Below are 5,746 nucleotides of genomic sequence, written 5' to 3'. Positions count from 1 at the left end.
AGATTGTGCAACTCCCGGCTACTGTAGGAATGCTTTGGGTGTACCAAATGTCACAACGTAACTGGGTGGCTATAAAGGTGCACTACAAGTATCTCCGAAAGTGTCTGTTGGGTTGGCACGAATCGAGACTGGGATTTGTCACTCCGGTTGACGAAGAGGTATCTCTGGGCCCACTCGGTAGGACATCATCATAATGTGCACAATGTGACCAAGGGGTTGATCACGGGATGATGTGTTACAGAACGAGTAAAGAGACTTGCCGGTAACGAGATTGAACAAGGTATCGCCATACCGATGATCGAATCTCGGGCAAGTACAATACCGCTAGCCAAAGGGAATTGTATACGGGATGGCTTGAATCCTTGACATCGTGGTTCATCCGATGAGATCATCGTGGAACATGTGGGAGCCAACATGGGTATCCAGATCCCGCTGTTGGTTATTGGCCAGAGAGCTATCTCGGTCATGTCTGCATGATTCCCGAACCCGTAGGGTCTACACACTTAAGGTTCGGTGACACTAGAGTTGTTATGGGAATTGGTGTGCAGTTACCGAATGTTGTTCGGAGTCCCGGATGAGATCCCGGACGTCACGAGGAGTTCCGGAATGGTCCGGAGGTAAAGATTTATATATGGGAAGTCCTATTTTGGCCACCGGAAAATGTTCGGGATTTTTCGGTATTGTACCGAGAAGGTTCTAGAAGGTTCCGGAGTGGGGCCCACCAGCATGGCGGGACCCACATGAACGTGGATAGTGGGGGCAAGGCCCCACACCCTTGGTCAAGGCGCATCAAGTTCCCCCCTTAGAAGGAATAAGATCATATCCCGAAGGGATAAGATCAAGATCCCTAAAAAGGGGGAATAACAATCGGTGGGGAAGGAAATGATGGGATTTCTTTCCTCCCACCTTTGCCAACGCCCCAATGGACTTGGAGGGCAAGAAACCAGCCCCCTCCACCCCTATATATAGTGGGGAGGCGCATGGGAGCTTCACCCTTGCCCCTGGCACAACCCTCTGCCTCCCCAACACCTCCTCCTCCTCCGTAGTGCTTGGCGAAGCCCTGCCGGAGAACTGCAAGCTCCACCACCACGCCGTCGTGCTGCCGGAGCTCTCCCTCAACTTCTCCTCTCCCCTTGCTGGATCAAGAAGGAGGAGACATCACCGGGTTGTACGTGTGTTGAACGCGGAGGTGCCGTCCGTTCGGCACTAGGATCTCCGGTGATTTGGATCACGACGAGTACGACTCCTTCAACCCCGTTCTCTTGAATGCTTCCGCTTAGCGATCTACAAGGGTATGTAGATGCACTCTCCTTCCCTTCGTTGCTGGTTTCTCCATAGATAGATCTTGGTGACACGTATAAATTTTTTGAATTTCTTCTACGTTCCCCAACATCTCGGTCTCTTTATGGACTGAAGCAGGCCCCTAGGGCGTGGTACCAGCGGATGGCTGGGTTCTTGCAGCAGCTAGGGTTTGCCACAACCCACTCCGACGCGTCATTGTTCGTCTATCATCAGGGCACTGCCACTGCGTACCTGCTGCTCTATGTGGACGACATTATCCTGACGGCATCCTCGCCTGGGCTTCTTCAGCAGCTCACGGCCCGTCTTCGTGACGAGTTTGCCCTCAAGGACCTGGGAGCGCTGCACTACTTCCTTGGCATTGAGGTCGTTCGACGTGCCGACGGGTTCTTTCTGCACCAGCAGAAGTACGCTCCTGAGCTTCTCGAACGCGCGGGTATGCTTAATTGCAAAACCGCGTCCACGACTGTTGACACTAAGGCGAAGGTTTCTGCCTCGGAGGGCTCTCCCGCTCCGGATGCGGCGTTCTACCGCTCCATCGTCGGCGCCCTGCAGTATCTCACCCTCACTCGCCCTGACTTGCAGTATGCGGTTCAGCAGGTGTGCCTTCACATGCACTCCCCGCGTGATTCCCATTGGACTATGGTGAAGCGTATTCTTCGGTGTATACGCGGCACTATGACCATGGGCCTCACCCTGATGGCTTCCTTCTCCATCGACATGGTTGCCTACTCCGACGCTGACTGGGCTGGCTGCCCGGACACGCGTCGCTCTACGTCCGGCTACTGTGTCTACCTTGGGCCTTCGCTGATATCGTGGTCGCCCAAGCGGCAGCCCACGGTCTCTCGCTCGAGTGCCGAGGCGGAGTATCAAGCAGTGGCTAACACCGTTGCTGAGTGCTGTTGGCTCCGTCAGCTTCTCCAGGAGTTGCTTTGTGTGGTCCCCAAGGCCACGATCGTCTACTGTGACAACGTCTTCGCCGTATACCTCTCTGCCAACCCCGTACACCATCGTCGTATGAAGCATATTGAGCTCGACATTCACTTCGTACGTGAGCAGGTGGCTCTCGGGAAGGTTCGTGTTCTGCACGTTCTTACCACTCAATAGTTTGCCGATGTCATGACTAAGGGACTACCGACCCCAGCCTTTGAGGAGTTTCGGTCCCGTCTCTGTGTCTCGGCGACGCTTCGACTGCGGGGGAGTGTTGAGCGTACGTTGTCTACCGCATGTGTATAGGACTTGGGTCTGTATTTATACCGTTGTATCTCTCTCTCTCTCTCTCTCCCACTCGTATATTTGTACATCTTGGGAGACAAGTAGAGGACGGTCCACCTTGTATCTATATATGTGCGTCATGCACACGATCAATGAATTATCGATGCATGCAATCCCTTCTTTCCAACTAACACCTTTGTTCCAAATAGCACCAAAGAAGCAAACCAACTTGTGGTTGGATGGTTAGAGGAACAATGGTATGCCCAGCCCACCAGGGTTCAAGTCCTGACGCTCCCAAGATTTATTTCAGCATTTTCGACGATACGTTTTCGGTGGGAGGAGACGTTCCCGTTGACGTCTCTCGAAGGTGCTCATAGAGATAGAGTGTGCGTTCATAGGGATGAATGTATGCGCATATTTATGAGCGCTGGTGTCTGTACTGTGTTCAGAAAAATAGCACCAAAGAATATATATTTTTCCTACAAAAATTGCATCCTCCACTAATTTTTTTACATTTTCCCTAGCCGGATCACGTGCAATTTAATATAGTATTTTTTGAGAGAATGCATTTTATTAGTAATGTCTCTCTTTTTAAGACTGCTCCCCAAAGTAAAGCCAAGCCAAGGCCAGCCTGAAGGACGGCACGGGCGGTAAAAAGAAGAAAAGAACACAGACGCCACGTCAGTTCCTCTGACACCATCCGACGCAGGATTTTTTGTCAAAAAAGACCACCTGCCGAACGGAATTGTCAAAAAAGACCCCCTACAAATGAAAGTGACAAAAAGGACCCCCTCGGCCGTGGCGGCAGGCGCGCCGGGCGACACGTGGCACCTGCCGCCACGGTGGGAGGCGGCAGCCCCTGCCGCCAGCCGGGCAGGCGGCGGCCCGCTGATTACGGTGCAGTTGCTCGCGCAATGTAACGGAGGCCGGGTGGTGGGGCCTGCCGCCTATGGCTGAGGCGGCAGCACATGTAGGTAACCTCGTCGCGTGGTGGCGCACATCACAGTGGCCTAGCCTAGCTAGGTAGCCTCGTCGCGTTGTCTCGTCGATCTGAAATACCCCACATACAGAGAGACGATGAAATTGTTTTCGTAGCATGCATGAGAACGAACATGAAAACTTGTGACAAGACGACAAAAAATGATGCATGGTAGATCAGACTCGGCTTAATTAAACTGCTTACGTAGTTGCCTTGCCCCATGCATGTTTATTTAGCACTGGTACATAGAGCACGCATGCATGTTCCTTAGTCTGTACTGGTCTTAGACGAGCGGCACCGTAGCGCGCATGCAGAGACCTGCCGCCAGCCAGAGAGGCGGCCAGGCCCACCGGCACAGTCCTGCCGCCAGCCCCTAAGGCGGCCAGGGCCCACATCGCCAGTCCGTTCCGTCGCGCCAGCCTTTTGCGGTTATGCCGAGCCTGCCGCCTGGCGCCGTGGTGGCAGGGGCTGCCGCCTCGCACCGTGGTGGCAGGTGCCACGTGTCGTCCGGCACGCCTGCCGCCACGGCTGAGGGGGTCCTTTTTGTCACTTTCATTCGGAGGAGGTCTTTTCTGACAATTCCGTTCGGCAGGTGATCTCTTTTGACAAAAAATCCCGACGCAGAGGAGGAGAGAGAAGCAGAAAATTTACCCACCGGCGACAAGCTTTGGCAAAGAGGCCCACGGCGTCGCAGGGCAGCCAGCGATGCCATCAAAGGGGCCCTCATCAACTCGCAGTGGCGCACCTGACGGCCTCCCTTTCTCCCTCCACCGCTCTGTGATTTCGCATTTCCGGCATGCCGTGATCTCGCGTCTGACAGCCGAGGCGTGCCGCGGCGTCCGTCGGATCGCTTGTCAATTTCCGGAAAAATGCGTGGGTCCCGCGGGAATCTCGATGCTTATTCAAGTCTGCCAGATATATCCCTGTCTCTCCGCTGTTACTGATGCCCAGCTGAAAAGAAATTTCGGACCTAATAACTCTGGGCCGCTGTTTGATGCGATGCAGATAGCATTCTTCGTTAACAAACTTCACCAAAGATCTGAGAAGCAATACCTGATTCGGCAGGAAATCCAACGGGCCCAACGCGCGCATGCATTGTCAAGTTTTGGCTCATCGGTTTTTTGGTACCAAATCCCATCAATCAATCAATCAAAGCTCCTCTCTCTGTTGTTTTAGGTCTCCGATCTCTGTTTTAGCTACACAATGGCGATGGTTACTATTTTCCCGCGGCTTTTGAAAAAAAGTTACGAGGAGCGGCACCCTTTTTTCCACTCTCCCGGTAAAATCTCGGTGGCAAGTTGAAACGTGCGCTCACCGACCGATTAGCGACCCCCTCCCCTCTGCTCGCACAGTACCCCTGAAAGATTTGGGGGCTTGACCCGCCGGCCGTGGTACGTCCACCCAATAATTAACCGGAATAATAAGAAACAAGTGATCAGTCGCCATGGTTGTGCGTCGCCACTGTGCATCCGCGTCCGCGTCACCGCGCTCTTCCCCGCTGCCCGGCCTACGTGGTATTACTACATTACGGAGTCGCGATTCCATGGTGTATATAAAGGAGCTTTGCCCCGCCCCCCTCCTCCTCCTGAGCTCCGACTCACCACCACTCGAGCTCTTCTTTTGCGTGAGTGCTTGTAGAGAGAGAAGAGGAGGGGAGGAGAGCAGCCCGTTTCTTGCCGCCCACCTGCCCTTCGCCGGCTCACCTGCGCCGCGGGTACAGTACCACTGCTCGTCCATGGCGACTCCTCTCTTGCTCTTCCTGCCTTCTTTGCTCCTTTCATTTGGTTCTGGATTCTAGACTCCGGCGGAGTTGCTCTTGGGGTCATCCATGGCGACCCCTCCGCGTTCTTGTTGGCTCTTATCGTTCGGTTCTGGCCTTCCGCTGTAGTAGCTTCCTAGGTGCTGGCCATGGCGGTCATTTGTTTGCTCTTCTCGTTTTCGAGAGTTGTTCGCACCGTTGGTGGCGCCCAGCATTTGCTTGATTCGTCCGTCGCTAGCTCTCTGTCTTTCTTTTTTTTCTCCATTTTTTTGTTATTAGTGGCGATTACGTCTTCCGTGCTGATCAGCGGCAGTCTGATGATTCTTCTCCTCTTCTCGAGCAAAAAAGAAAAGAAGAAGAAAACAGCAGATCGTTTTCTTTATTGTTTCCCTGATTTTCTAGGCCGGGTCGTGTCAGAGCCATGTTTCCATGCATCGGGTCTCCAACTCCCTTCTATTTTATTTTTTATTTTTTATTTTTTATTACTTTTGCTT

General features: G+C 53.3%; 1 protein-coding gene across 1 annotated transcript in view; it reads left to right on the top strand.

Moving 5' to 3' along the window:
* The first annotated feature begins 5,067 nt into the window (after window positions 1-5,067).
* Window positions 5,068-5,746, top strand: part of LOC119344960 (UDP-glucuronate:xylan alpha-glucuronosyltransferase 1-like) — a 6,368-nt gene continuing 5,689 nt past the window's right edge. Inside the window, exon 1 of the mRNA XM_037615236.1 lies at window positions 5,068-5,207. The gene's annotated coding sequence lies outside the window, so the exon portion shown is untranslated. The remainder of the gene's footprint in view (window positions 5,208-5,746) is intronic.

Source organism: Triticum dicoccoides, chromosome 1B (genome assembly GCF_002162155.2).
Source record: "Triticum dicoccoides isolate Atlit2015 ecotype Zavitan chromosome 1B, WEW_v2.0, whole genome shotgun sequence".
Taxonomy (NCBI): domain Eukaryota; kingdom Viridiplantae; phylum Streptophyta; class Magnoliopsida; order Poales; family Poaceae; genus Triticum; species Triticum dicoccoides.
Note: the sequence above shows the minus strand (reverse complement) of the source record. Positions and strands in the feature narration are given on the sequence as shown.